Source organism: Camellia sinensis, chromosome 15 (assembly GCF_055761805.1).
Source record: "Camellia sinensis isolate YWXY chromosome 15, ASM5576180v1, whole genome shotgun sequence".
Lineage (NCBI taxonomy): Eukaryota > Viridiplantae > Streptophyta > Magnoliopsida > Ericales > Theaceae > Camellia > Camellia sinensis.
Window position 1 is genome coordinate 29485582 of NC_138975.1, and position 15207 is coordinate 29500788.

Below are 15207 nucleotides of genomic sequence, written 5' to 3' on the forward strand. Positions count from 1 at the left end.
AACTCAAAGAGTGAGGCAGAGACGCTTCAAGGTTCGTCAAAACATCATGAATTGATGTAGAACAAACCTTGACACAATGGACTCGGCGTAACGTCCAGCCGATCCCCAAGCAATATAGTTCAATTTCTTTATGTTGGTTGGTTCATTTTAAGCCAATTCATTTAGTTGATTCCATTCTTTAGTCCATTTGTCCAAGGTGATGATTATGTCCTCTAAAAGGAGAGAATCGTCAAATGGGAAGTAATTCTCAACATGAAAGAGAGATTACGTCGTTGACAATGAATCTCCGTAGAGATTAAGCCATTAAGTGCAAAACTCTAGTTCATGTGTTGAATAACCATCCACCATTTGAAGCAACTCTCAAATGAAAGAAAATGAGTGACACCTTGATTACTAAAATGAGATTATTAAATAAGGAAATTACTTAAAGAGAAAAGCTTAGAATAAACATGCAACAAGCTATACAATCAAACTTATGAGACAACAAGCAAACTAGTCAAAGCATAAGTTATTTAAATAAATTAAGACGGTCCTAAAACAGCCCATAATAGGTGAAAAATAGTAGCTAAAAGCAAGAAAAAGTAAGTTAAAAGAGTAGAGAAAAAGCTATGGAACAAAGCCTAAGGAGGGGTGGCTAACCCCTCAAATATCAAGATCTCAAATCATGTTTTTTGGGCCTCAATTCAACTCTGAAAATCAGTATATAAAGGCATGAAAAATAAAAGATAAGAGTACAAGAAGATGAAGGAAGAAGGTGCAAAATTCTACCTTTGAAAGAGAGGTAAGCTCTTTGTTAACAAACTTGATTCCAACACCCTCAAGCTTGAGTTATGGTTTTCAAAATCTCAATCAAGTTCCAAGTCCAAGTTCTATGTTGATATGGTATGGATGGATGATATATAGGTGATGAAAACAGGAAGATGACTTCCAAAAGAAGGATTTCAACTCTTTAGTTTCTTATACTTTGATATATTTAAACCTTGAAATATATCACTCTCTCAAACTTTTAACCCCTTCTCCACAGTCCAGCAGCCTCGTATTTATAGAGACTGAACTGCAGATCAAAATATCTGCTGAAATAGACAGCTAGCAAATACTTATACAATCTACTTTTAAAAGTCAAGATGCTCGGCCGGCCATCATTGAGGCACGACCGGGCTTCAGTGCATTTCCACTGTTCCTCTCTTTCAGGTTCAATGCAGGCTGGTATAATGTTCAAAACTAAGTTTCTAGGGTAAAAATACAGTGGCTATGACAAGTTGGGATTGTCTAGAGCTTGAAATCGGATTTCTTTGTCGAGATTTCAAACCGTTTACACAATGTAACTTTCATCATTGAGTGTTCGGAATCAAGCGCCTAAGTCTTACAAGTGGTCAAAATTGGGGTGTCTACAGTTGCCCCTCTTTGACAGAACTCATAGTCATTTCACGACATGAGTGAATGTCAAGCCCAAAGATGATCCATTTTGACGAGATCGTAAGACTTGGGCAAACAAACAAAATGCAGATGCAGTTGGTGAAACTCGAGGGTTGCCTATGTATCACTTTGCAAGGAATTGAACCTGCGTAGTTCAGGGGCAAAAATGCAAAATGATATGCAAAACATAACTTATGATCATACAATGAAACAATCAAAACAACAATGTAACAAGAATTCAAATCATATACAATGTAAGCAGTCTAAGCCGCCATCTAAACCGCGAGTAGCATAAAACACATGAATATAATAAAGGAATGGGAATGCAAATCAAACTCCATTTCATATAGAGAAGACGTGGCAGTACAAGCCAAACAACACCTAACATAGGTTAAATGGCTACATCCTCAATACTGGTCTCAGTGCTGCATGGATGCTTACACATAATAGAACCATGTTTTAATGTGAGAGGGGATGCGAGCACCTGCAAAACTATGTGTTTCGTAGAAAGAGAAAGAGTACAAGGAATTGGGTGGTATGATATAAGTGAGAAATGATCTGCTGAGGAAACATAATGATCCTAAATGCTGAATGCAACAAGACAAAGTACAATGCCATGGGTGTAATGAAGAAGGGAATAAGGGGCGCAAGCCGAACTACGTTTTACCTAGAAAAGGTATGGACACAAAACAAACCACGTCTAACACAGAAAAGGTGTCGAAACCCTCAGACCACAATCCTTGTAGAATAGGTGCGTACACATGATAGAACTATGTTTTAACGTGAAAAGTATGAGCACATGCCAAACTAAGTTTAACAAAGAAAGGATGCAGGCGATGAAATGGATGATGATGCAGTGCTATAGAGGTAATAAATGTGATGCAATAGATAATAACTATGATGCAGTAGCTGGGAAGTGAAAGTACCTTATAGGGGCAATTGGTGATGACTCACCTTACGCTGCTGGGGAATTTCTTTTCTTCTTGGTTGCGCTTCCAAACTATGGGTATTACTCTTTTTTTTTTTTTCTTTTTTTTATGTTTTTTTTTTTGTGTGTGGTATGTTTACAACTTTCCCAATTCTCCAACAGCGTGATAGACTAGGTTGGTTCAGTATCTAGAGTTGAGGTGCATACAAGCTATCTCAACCTATAGGGCTGCCATATAGATTTCAAGTTGAGGGTACACCCCTGGGTATTTAAACTAGACTTTAGTCTCAGAAATTCCAAACCTTTGCGTTCTAGGCATCGCTATTTGAACTTTAGTTTCCATCATCTCAGTTGATCTCCTAGGAACTCACTACAAACACAGTCAGGTGGCTATACCAGACTGCCTGAAGTCGTTCGGGCACAACAAACACCAAAAAAATTGCACCTTTAGAGAATTTAAGGTCTCCTAGACCCCGGGAGTGCACAAGATAATAAACAGCCAGGGTAATACACACAGATATTTACATATGGAATACTGTGGACGCGCCCCGAGGGCTTTATGCTTTTCCACAATTCGGACTCTATATGTCACGATTCTTAATCTGATCTCACAATGTGCGATGTGGGATTGATAAATCACCAAAGAGTCCAAATCCGGCAAATCGTTTTGGAAAACTGATTTTTAGGAAAGAAGTGCCAAACATGGATTGCTTTGCCAGATACAGAGTCACTACCTAAATATTTTGTTTTGGGAAAATTTAGGAAACCGTGACTCGTGCCTAAGGCCACGTGTCCATCATCACCAAAGTTGCCTCGGCTCGGGAACTTGGGTGCGATTGGGGAAGGTCATCTATGAGCACCCCCGCTAGCCCGATCCGAAGATCGGCCTGTACTAAGCATGATATCGAGTTTTGAAAACATATGTGTTCTTATTCCAGTTAATTAGCTAATCTTACTATGTGATGCGCACAACACACAAGTATAGACTAGATCGCCTGATTTGGAACAAAGCATCGCATATCCGTTTTGTCTTGGAAAATGGTTTGAAGTTTGCTACTCATAAGTAGGCTAAAACATGGGTTTCGATGAATTATTCCAATTCAAACAACCCAACCTTCACCCACAGGCATTCAGGCAATTATATCACATAAGCAGTTAGCCTCATGGCAAGCATGCTTTCATGTTAACACTCACATACATACAAGATGCTAAAGCATAAACACTTACAGTGTACTCCGAGCCAAAACAAGGAACATGTTAGTAATCAAATGTATGATCCAAGTCCATGTTAAGATGGCTAATGCAACACATACAAAATGCGATTAGAATAGGCTCGGCTAATCTGGGATGGCATATGATATGCGGCAATTTGATACACGTATTCAAGTTGGAATTGAAATACTATGCAGTTAGTATGATGCGCCGAGCCCGGTGTATGCAATACAAATGAATGAATGCAAACATGCGCAACATAAGGTATGCTAAATCAAATGTGCCCTAAAACTAACCATCATAAGCGGTTAAATAAAAGGGAGAAATAAGTGGGGGTTGGAAGACATGCATCACACACACGCACGCTTATTACACAATTGCGCCCTCTCGAGGGAGGGACCGAAAGAATAATACAAATTAATTAACTAACAAGCTAACTAAACATTACACAACACTTAACTAATTAAACAAATTAATTAAGCTAAGAAAGCAGTAAAGAGGCCTCGAGAAGAGGGATGAATGCGTGCACGCTTGGCTCCGCTCGAAAATCCATTGCCATACTCATGCTGCCTCTATTTACACTGATTTGTACTTCTGAAAACTTCACAAGTCCTAGTGAAGCTTTAGAATCACTCCCTGAGTACTATGGGATGCCACCGGCCAAGAGAAAACAACACCGGTGGAAGTATGGTCATCGACCAAAAATGGGATCACCGGCACTATTTTGGTAGTCGGCTGGCACTGAGAGTTGCCGACCGACCATTTCCTCCTACAGAACACTGGTTTTGCTGCAACAGAGGACAGAAAGAACATGTCGATTCATTTTCAAAGCAATTTATGCACCACCACCCTCCTCAGCATGTTTGAGACTTAGAGGAGCATGGTTCTCGACCCTCGGACCATTAATCACGCATTTCGATGCATGATGGCCCAAGGTGCCAAGTGTGCATTTCAATATGGAATGAAATGCATATAACACATAAAGGATCCCAACCTCTATCATGATTGATCAAAAGGCAAGGGATGCATGCTTAAAGCTATGCAACCTAGACATGCAAGCAAGCTAATGCAACATGAGCATGCAAACAAGCAATGTGCAATAGGCATACAACCTAAACAAACAAGCATGCAAAGCATGAAACAACAATGCCAATGATGAACATGCAACAACATGTGAGACAAACATGTGACAACATGTTAAGTAACTAAAAAAAGAGAATGCACGCCAAATGCATTACAACTTAAGCATGCAACAACATGTCATGAATTAAGTACACAACAAGGCACAATTGAACTAGCATGCTACAACATGCAATTTACCGAATATGCAACAAGTATGTGACAACATACGAGGCAAGCATGCAACAACATGCGGGGATGGTCTTAAACCAAAATGGGCAGCTCTCAAATAAGCCCAAATCAGCGGCCAAAGTCAAGAATTGAAGGTATGAAAATGCAAAACAATCATGCACATGTGAATGGTCCAACACTTAGGCAATAATGCACAATCCTCAAGCATGAGCAAGATGTGATAAATATGAGAATATGACAATGTATTAAGCTCTAAAAATATGTGAGGAATGATGCCAAATCAACCAAATAAAGCAAGCAAAGCATGCAAGAAGGTCCAAGGCCTAAGGCTAACCAAAGGGCTCAAACCATGGCTACATGAAGCAAGCCCCAAAGGGACAAGGGGACCTAAAACAGTCCCAAATCAAGCTAAAGTGAGCTTAAAACATGCAATGACTGAAGCCAAAATAAGCCAATGAAGGGGCAAAATCATGAGGCATGCAAGGCCATCAAAGAGGTGTTGCACTACACCTAATACAACCAAACATGGCATGATTTAAGCAACCCAAAACAGAGTTATGACATGTCAAAATGAGCCCAAAAACCCACTTAGATGGCATCCCAATGACCTGAGCATGATGCCATACATAATGACACATTCATGAGGCATACAACACAAACTCTTTAAGACATTAAAGGAGTGATAAATGTAAGTTCATAAGCATGAAATATGGACTGAAATAACATTCTAAGTGATGCCAAACTATTGAAATGATCTGCATAGAGCATGCTAGTAACTTGGATACTCAAAGCTAACAAGCTAGATTACATGGTAGCTATGCAAAACAATGCAAGCATGGCCAAATCAACGAAAAACAGAGCTTAAGCATGCTACAACAAGCCTAAAAGCTTCATGGAGTTGGGCCAAAATCATGCTAAAAGCACATGTTACAACATGATGCATGTTAAGGCCAAATCATGGGATTACAAGACAAGTGTATGAAGCATACATGGCATGTCTAAATCAACTCAAAACAGAGGTGTATCATGGCAAAACAAAGCCTAATATATGCTGAAATGGATCTAAAACAAGCTAGGTAAACATGCTACAACATAAGCCATTTATGCAAGCTTTAAAGACAACAAGGAGAGGGGATGACCCTCTCATTTTCAGGACCTCAAAACCACTTCTCCACCACTGAAAATCCTCTGGATTTCAGTGGTAGAGAGGTCATGCAAAGACCAAAACAATGGCCAAAAGGTATGGCCTAACAAGGCCTTGGAGGGGGGAGACAACCCCAAACCTCAAAGTGACCTTAAACAAAGTTCTAAAGAACACAAAATCAAAACTTTTATCAGTTATAGTCGAAGCTTAAAACAATATGCAAGATGGGCTAAAAGCTTGTGCAAAAATGGGGAATAAAAAAGTATGTTCTCACCTTTGAAGAACCTCTTCAAGAACACCACCCCAGCACCTTCCTTGGATCAAAACTAGCCCGAGAACCCTAACAACAACTCCTTAGAGCCTTAGCAACCAAGGACGGTGTAACACTAGGTGTTTGTGTGCAATAGTGTGAACAAAAGTCACGTCAGAGCACAAAACACACACACAAAGGCAAAGAGAGGGAATTATAGAGATAGATAGATACAAACTTCCTAACCCTAATTCTCTGAACCTGGAGGAGGGAGGAGGGGCTCCCTCTTTATAGAGGTTCAAATCTTCAAGCTTCCAAGAGAAGCTAAACAAGAGGCAAATCCCTTCATACACGTGTATGGAGGGGGGGGGGGAAATGTGGATGGCATAAAATATCTGCCAAGAGCAGATGGAAAGGGGTCAGCTGGAAAATATGGCCGATTGACTAACAAAAATGGCCAGCCGACCAAAAACATTGCCGACCGACCAAAATATTTGGCCGGTAGCAAGAAAAGAGGGCTGGTGGCCTCAAGCCAAGGCCGGTGAGGTGTGGGGATGGCCAACAAGCCATTTCCTGCCCTCAGAAGCAAAAACACAAGTGTTTGGTATACAACCAAGCACAAAACAAACAAGTCGAGAGGTCTTGAGGCAAGGCGCGCAATCGAAGCCTCCGAGAACTCAAGACGAACACGAACATGGATGATCATCGACTGTTTAAACGATGACGTCCAAGTCTTGACGACGGTCAAAAATGGGGTGTCTATAAATACACATATTCATATACAGACAAAATACATACGGTATACATATATACATAGACAAATGGAACACATACAAATATATACACAGACAAACGTACGCAAAACACGTAAAAGAAAGGAAAAAAACGAAATGCATGGATGTAGGGATACGGGGTATCGAACCCCTAACCTCAGGCCTAGCCTCTGAGTCCTCAACCATTGAGCCATGCCACTCTTGTGACAAAATACGCAAACAAAAAATATATATATCTATATAATAAGGCAAGAGACTTTTTGAAAATGTCTTAAATGTATGAGAGATACATTTTGAATTAAGGGTTGAGATCATACTTGGCAAGTATCTAAGGGTCAAGATAATTTCTTTGTTTTTGCTTTTCCCCCCAAAATGTGTCTTTTCACTTCCTCTATTTCCCTTTCCCATGTTAAGAGATAGATTCATATCTCTCTCTGGTTTTAGCTCCAGCAACTCTCCATTTTCCAGCAACTCTCCATTTTCCTCACTGGTTTTAGCTTAAATTTCTCTCTCGGTTTCGGTTCTGCAATCTCCAACAACTCTTCAGAGATGACATTCCTATTCTCCTTTGCCGTTTCACTCTTCTAACCTATGAAATGGGTTACAAATATGATGGGTTTTGATATCATTGAAATGGGTTTCTATTTCTGTATGTATTTCAAAAAATGTGATGGGTTGAAAATTTGATGGATTTCATAAAATAAATTTGAAATGAGTTACAAATATGATGGGTTTATATTATGGGTTTTAATGGGTTGTTATTGATCCAACAAGGACTGTTTCGAAAAGTTGAGATTGGGGCATTCGGAACATACCCGGAAGGATATAAACCTCCAGATGAGCCTATTTCTGAGTATCAAACCATCCTTTTAAACAAGATTGAAGACTTTGGTGTACATTGCAAACAGGTTAATTTGTTTTCCATCAACTCCTTTATGGAAATGATGGTTTAAAGCTGGATAACTTAAGCTGGCTGTTTTTGCAGTATTATTCATTGGGCATCACGTATTTCAAATCATCACTTGACTGCCACCTTTTGGATCTGCTATGGAATAAGTACTGGGTGAATACTCTTTCCTCATCGCCTTTACTGGGGAATAAAGACTATGTTGCTGGACAAATTTCTGATCTAGGTATGTCTAAAGCTATTCTTGAGAGATATGGAGGTTCTACATTTCTCCTGAATTACTTAAATAGTTACTTAAAAAGCCCCAGGAATCTATGATGTTATGGGTTTTAATGGGTTTCATTTTTTAAATGGGTTTCCATGGGTTTCATTAGTTAAATCTGAAGATGCCCCAATTTAGATTCAGGAAACTGTTTATTTCAGTTTGATTTATGTTTATTTCAGTTTAAACAATCTGTGTTTATTTAGATGCCCCAATCTGTGTTTATTTCAATTTAGATGCCCCAATCTGGGTTTATTTCAGTTTAGATGCCCCAATCTGTGTTTATTTCAGTTTAAATGGGTTTGATTTATGAAATGTTTGATTCTTTAATGGGAAATGGGTGCTAATTCATGAAATGGGTCCTAAATACTTTTGAGTTTGCTAAATACTCTTGAAATACTGATATGGGAGTGGGGACACACTCAATTTTCCTACTATTTTGAACAAATTACACCCACAACAAATTTAATGGGTGTTTGGACCATATGAACAAAGATTAGAATTTTTTTGTTTGTTGAAATTGAAATGAATGTGATGAAATTTTTAGATGAGATTGATAGTTTAGAGATGAAGTAGAAAAATAGTGATATTGTAAGGGGGATAAAAGTGAAATTAACCCTTGGTTGCTAAATGTTGTTTTTTTTTTTGTTTGTTGAAATTGAAATCTGTGATGTTATGGGTTTTAATGGGTTTCATTTTTTAAATGGGTTTCCATGGGTTTCATTAGTTAAATCTGAAGATGCCCCAATTTAGATTCAGGAAACTATTTATTTCAGTTTGATTTATGTTTATTTCAGTTTAAACAATCTGTGTTTATTTAGATGCCCCAATCTGTGTTTATTTCAGTTTAGATGCCCCAATCTGTGTTTATTTCAGTTTAAATGGGTTTGATTTATGAAATGTTTGATTCTTTAATGGGAAATGGGTGCTAATTCATGAAATGAGTCCTAAATACTTTTGAGTTTGCTAAATACTCTTGAAATACTGATATGGGAGTGGGGATACACTCAATTTTCCTACTATTTTGAACAAATTACACCCACAACAAATTTAATAGGTGTTTGGACCATATGAACAAAAATTAGAATTTTTTTGTTTGTTGAAATTGAAATGAATGTGATGAAATTTTTAGATGAGATTGATAGTTTAGAGATGAAGTAGAAAAATAGTGATATTGTAAGGGGGATAAAAGTGAAATTAACCCTTGGTTGCTAAATGTTGATTTTTTTTGTTTGTTGAAATTGAAATCTGTGATGTTATGGGTTTTAATGGCTTTCATTTTTTAAATGGGTTTCCATGGGTTTCATTAGTTAAATCTGAAGATGCCCTAAATTAGATTCAGGAAACTGTTTATTTCAGTTTGATTTATGTTTATTTCAGTTTAAACAATCTGTGTTTATTTAGATGCCCTAATCTGTGTTTATTTCAGTTTAAATGGGTTTGATTTATGAAATGTTTGATTCTTTAATGGGAAATGGGTTGCTAATTCATGAAATGGGTCCTAAATACTTTTGAGTTTGCTAAATACTCTTGAAATACTGATATGGGAGTGGGGACACACTTAATTTTCCTACTATTTTGAACAAATTACACCCACAACAAATTTAATGGGTGCTTGGACCATATGAACAAAGATTAGAATTTTTTTGTTTGTTGAAATTGAAATGAATGTGATGAAATCTTTAGATGAGATTGATAGTTTAGAGATGAAGTAGAAAAATAGTGATATTGTAAGGGGGATAAAAGTGAAATTAACCCTTGGTTGCTAAATGTTGTTTTTTTTTGTTTGTTGAAATTGAAATCTGTGGTGTTATGGGTTTTAATGGGTTTCATTTTTTAAATGGGTTTCCATGGGTTTCATTAGTTAAATTTGAAGATGCCCCAATTTAGATTCAGGAATCTGTTTATTTCAGTTTGATTTATGTTTATTTCAATTTAAACAATCTGTGTTTAAACAGATGCCCTAATCTGTGTTTATTTCAGTTTAAATGGGTTTGATTTATGAAATGTTTGATTCTTTAATGGGAAATGGGTGCTAATTCATGAAATGGGTCCTAAATACTTTTGAGTTTGCTAAATACTCTTGAAATACTGATATGGGAGTGGGGATACACTCAATTTTCCTACTATTTTGAACAAATTACACCCACAACAAATTTAATGGGTGTTTGGACCATATGAACAAAGATTAGAATTTTTTTGTTTGTTGAAATTGAAATGAATGTAATGAAATCTTTAGATGAGATTGATAGTTTAGAGATGAAGTAGAAAAATAGTGATATTGTAAGGGGGATAAAAGTGAAATTAACCCTTGGTTGCTAAATATTGTTTTTTTTTGTTTGTTGAAATTGAAATCTGTGATGTTATGGGTTTTAATGGGTTTCATTTTTTAAATGGGTTTCCATGGGTTTCATTAGTTAAATTTGAAGATGCCCCAATTTAGATTCAGGAATCTGTTGATTTCAGTTTGATTTATGTTTATTTCAATTTAAACAATCTGTGTTTAAACAGATGCCCCATTCTGTGTTTATTTTAGTTTAAATGGGTTTGATTTATGAAATGTTTGATTCTTTAATGGGAAATGGGTGCTAATTCATGAAATTTTGAGTTTGCTAAATACTCTTGAAATACTGATATGGGAGTGGGGATACACTCAATTTTCCTACTATTTTGAACAAATTACACCCACAACAAATTTAATGGGTGTTTGGACCATATGAACAAAAATTAGAATTTTTTTGTTTGTTGAAATTGAAATGAATGTGATGAAATCTATAGATGAGATTGATAGTTTAGAGATGAAGTAGAAAAATAGTGACATTATAAGGGGGATAAAAGTGAAACTAACCCGTGGTTGCTAAATGAATCTTCAACCAGTTTGGTGTGAAATCGTGGAATTTATCAAAATTAGAATTGCATTTTAGGTGAATGGGTAGGCCAATCTCTATCATTGCAACATGAATGATTTTCTACACTCTCTAGAAGGGTTGAAATACACCAGAATTAATTTGTAGCTCTATTTTTGTTGATAAAAAATTAAAAAAAAAAAATGCATTGTGTTTGCTTAATAGGCTCACATTAGATAGCTTGATACTTCCTAAGAACAATGATTGATCATTAGACAGCTTGAGGACTTCCAAACATTGAGGTAAGAATTTGATTTGTATTCTTACTGAAGCAGTGATTGATCATTGTTATTTAGTGATTATTTCTTTGGTTGGTTGTCTAACTTCACTATACAAATCTAGGAATTTTATCATCCATCATGCTTGCTATAGGTATGATTTGTAGGTATATGATTGAACACAATAAAAATACATATTTTTTTGTGTGTCATGTGTCATGTGTTAATGATGAAATAAAAAAAATCATTAATACAAATTCATTTGATGAATGAATGTGTTAATAGTTAGGATTTGTGTAGTCAAGTTAGACAACCATGGCTTTAACACCTACCCCAAAAAAAAAAAAAAAACCATGGCTTTAAATTTTTATTTTGTTAACTGTTAGGATTTGAATCTTTTTCAGTTAATTGATTTTGAAATTCATGACTTAATTGGCTATTTTTAGTTAACTGATTAGCGAAGGTCTTTTTATTTTCTTAGAATTCTCCATTAATATGATTTCAAATTTTAAAATTTTCCCCCCATTTTTTATTGTTTCAATTATGAAGTTATTTTCGAATTCCAAGTATTATTTATAGTAATTTTGTGTTTGGTTTTAGATTTTGATATCTGCATTTTCAACTCTACTGTACAATAATTTTTCTTATCAAAATCAGATCATTGATCTACAGGTAACATATTATTAGCTGAATGAAGAATATTATATACAAAGTTCCAAATTGAAATTGTATTTGTGTTTGTGTTTGTGTTGGAAAAATTAAACATGTTTGATTTCTGAAATGTGAAATGGGTTTCATTTTTAAATGTGTTTTGATTTTTGAAATTGCTTTCACTTTAATTTTTCTTTTTAGTTTTAAGTACGAAAGATCTTTTGTCCTAAAATCAATGCACAATTTTATGTTGAGTTGGAGTGTTGTAGAGAAATTATCAATGCATGTAAGGATGACGGAGGCATTGGAATTTGGTGAGGAGAATAGTTCTAAAGGCTCTATGAATAGAGGTAACTAAGATTCCATCCTTTTTTTGCTTCTATTTTTTATTGTTTGTACATTCATGTCGTAAGTTGATGATTTAATCTTTTACTCGATTTCCATAGTTCAAAGACCAACTTCTTCATGTCACTTGGCATAAATTACAACCTATTTCCTATTATTTTAATTAAATTTATTGTTATGCATTCCATTGTAAGGATTTGGGTATAATTTTGCAATAATTGAAGTTCAAAATAATTGGTTTTGCCACTACATAATTTCTGCTACTACAATGTTCACCAAATGCTTGATAAATTGTTTGATAAAAAACCATTTTTATATGTTCGCCAAATGCTTCATAAATTGTTTTTCTATTTGATTTGTTTGATGTGCTTGTTAATTCACAGGGAATGGAAGGTGAAAGGAGATTGATTGAATGATCAAACTTTTGGTTGGGGAAAAAGTTCCCCTCTGCTAAACTTTTGACTAGGGTGAGGAAAAAGTTCCCATTACTTGATTAGGTTGAATTTATGAATTTATCTATTTTTTGGACGATATTCTCTTTACTAATTATTTTTATTATTATTTATTGTTGGGGAAGACAAAAAAAATAGCATTTTTTTGTTTTTTTTTTGTTTGCATTACTTCTAAATAGTTTGAATGCTCTCAATTGGATCTTAGTTGTGAGTTTATGAAATCTTTCTTTTCAGATTGTGGTTTGAAGATTTTTGAATATATATATTTTTTGAATCTTTTGTGTGATTTTTTTTTTTTTTTGTGTGTTTTGAATAGTTTGATGTGTTTTTTTGAATAGTTTGATGTGTGTTTTCAAATGGTATGATTGTTTAACACCTACCCAAAGGAAAGAAAACTACCCAAAGGATAGTTTAACACCTACCCAAAGGAAAGAAAACTACTCAAGAAAGGGAATAAAAAATACACAAATGGTATGATTGTTTTCAAGTTTGTTTTGGAACATGTATAAAGAAAATCATGGGGGGAATGTGATATTTTGGAGGATGCATAATCTCTATGTAATTTCTTTTTTATTGCAAAGTTTGTGAAGATGGACACGGTGCTTTTAATGATGTTCAGACTAAATTATGCATCCTCAAAAAATTATAAAGGATCTTTTACAAAGATATATAAAATTTTGCAAATAGAAGAGAGAAGTAACTAAAGTTTAAAAAAGATCACAAATGATGAAAGAATGAAATAAATTGAAAGTGTATTTTAATTAAAATTGTGTTTAAATTATGATCAAGTCAAACTTTTGTAGGATTGGTTTGAAAAAGCTAGAGCTCAAGAGGATAAATAAGTCTACATTGCTCCGATGGAATTGTAATAAGGTATCCTTGGTCCATATTGTTTCAATATTTATTTTTCGTATTGTTTCAATATGCTAATGTTATTGTTTTTTAAATATTAGATTGTTGTGCATGCTCCTCATTGAAAAAAGTACACAGAAGTTGATACATGGACATTTCAGAATGTGATGGAGAACAAGTTTGAAGGTGTCCAAGCACTTTAGAGGCGGCCAAGTACTTTTTGTAAAAGAACAAGTTTGAAGACATTATACGGCTTACATTTTGTAAAGTTGACAAATATTTTGTAAAGTATATCCTTGATGTTAACCACTTTTGTAAAGCTTCCTACTAATATGTACTTCATTGAATTTCTAATATTTTTGTAAAGTGTGGACAGCAAAGTGCCCTTGAAAATTCACTAAATTTAGTATCTTTGCATATTTTGGTGGAAGTCACATATGCTTGACATGGATTTTTGTGAAAATTTAGTGTCTATTGTGCATGAATAATTTATTAGTGGGTTGAAGGAGGATGTTATAGTATTATTGCCCCTTAATTTTTATATACTTTAGTTCCCCATTCCCCTTATAATGGTTATGAATTTTCATGGTTTGTTTCTGAATTCATTTTTCTTTTCAAGACCTCTGACTTTCCAACACAGTTGGTTGTGAAATTAGCTTGGATTTGTTGTATCATCCATGATATTCTGGTATTAACAATAAGGTTAGTCTTTAAAGTAACTTGGGTTAGTTTTATTTCATTTATTTATAAGTAGTTAGTTGAAACTGTGAAAAAGTTTGAAGGATTTGAAGTATTCCTATTGATTTGATGTTTTATTTGATTGATTTGAATTATTTCTTAAATAGGGCTTATTTTGAAAATATGTTAGAGAATGAGGTGGGAACTCTTGAAGACATCATCCCAATTATGTGAATGAGGTGGGAAACCTACATTCATGATAAATTCATTAAAAAATAAAAAATTTGAAATTTATTAGTTATTTATTTCAATTTTCTTTATATTTTTTGTTCCTGTTTTATGTGAAATTTTAAATTGAAGTGATATTGTCATTTTAAATTAATTTATTATAATTGAATTTTGTAGCACGTATTAAACAAAAATTGTTCACAGTGCCTTCAGGCACGGGTTATCCCTAGTACATAAATATGAGACATATATATATACATAAAACCAAAACAAAACAAAAGAAACACTCATTGGAGGGTTTGAACTCCTGATCTCGGGCTGTCTCTTGGCCCCTCAACCACTGAGCCGAACAACTGGACCATGCCACTCTTGTGACTAGATATGCAAACAAATATGTATTTAATACATAGATATACAATACATATACATATATATATATATATATATAATTCTCCCGCCTCTCTCTCTTCCTGGAAAACCACGTCTGACACACGGCCTCGCTTTTTTGTGTCAGCCGGTGTCAGCCGGCTAACAAATGCCTCGGCTCTCTCTCCTTTTTTGTCTTTCTCTTTTGTCTTCTTTTCCTTCTTTGTCATTCTCTCTTCTATTCTTCTATCTTCTTCTTCATTTTCTCTTCCGTCTTCGTCTTCTCTTCTGTCTTCTCATTCATCACT

At 35.0% G+C, this 15207-nt stretch overlaps 1 long non-coding RNA gene across 1 annotated transcript; it reads left to right on the forward strand.

Annotated features, from left to right (window-relative positions):
* The first annotated feature begins 11668 nt into the window (after positions 1 to 11668).
* On the forward strand, positions 11669 to 13992 carry LOC114284417 (uncharacterized). The gene is made up of 4 exons (XR_003636892.2): positions 11669 to 12328; positions 12707 to 12790; positions 13579 to 13648; positions 13729 to 13992. It is a non-coding gene; the product is annotated as an uncharacterized LOC114284417 (long non-coding RNA).
* Positions 13993 to 15207: the final 1215 nt, after the last annotated feature.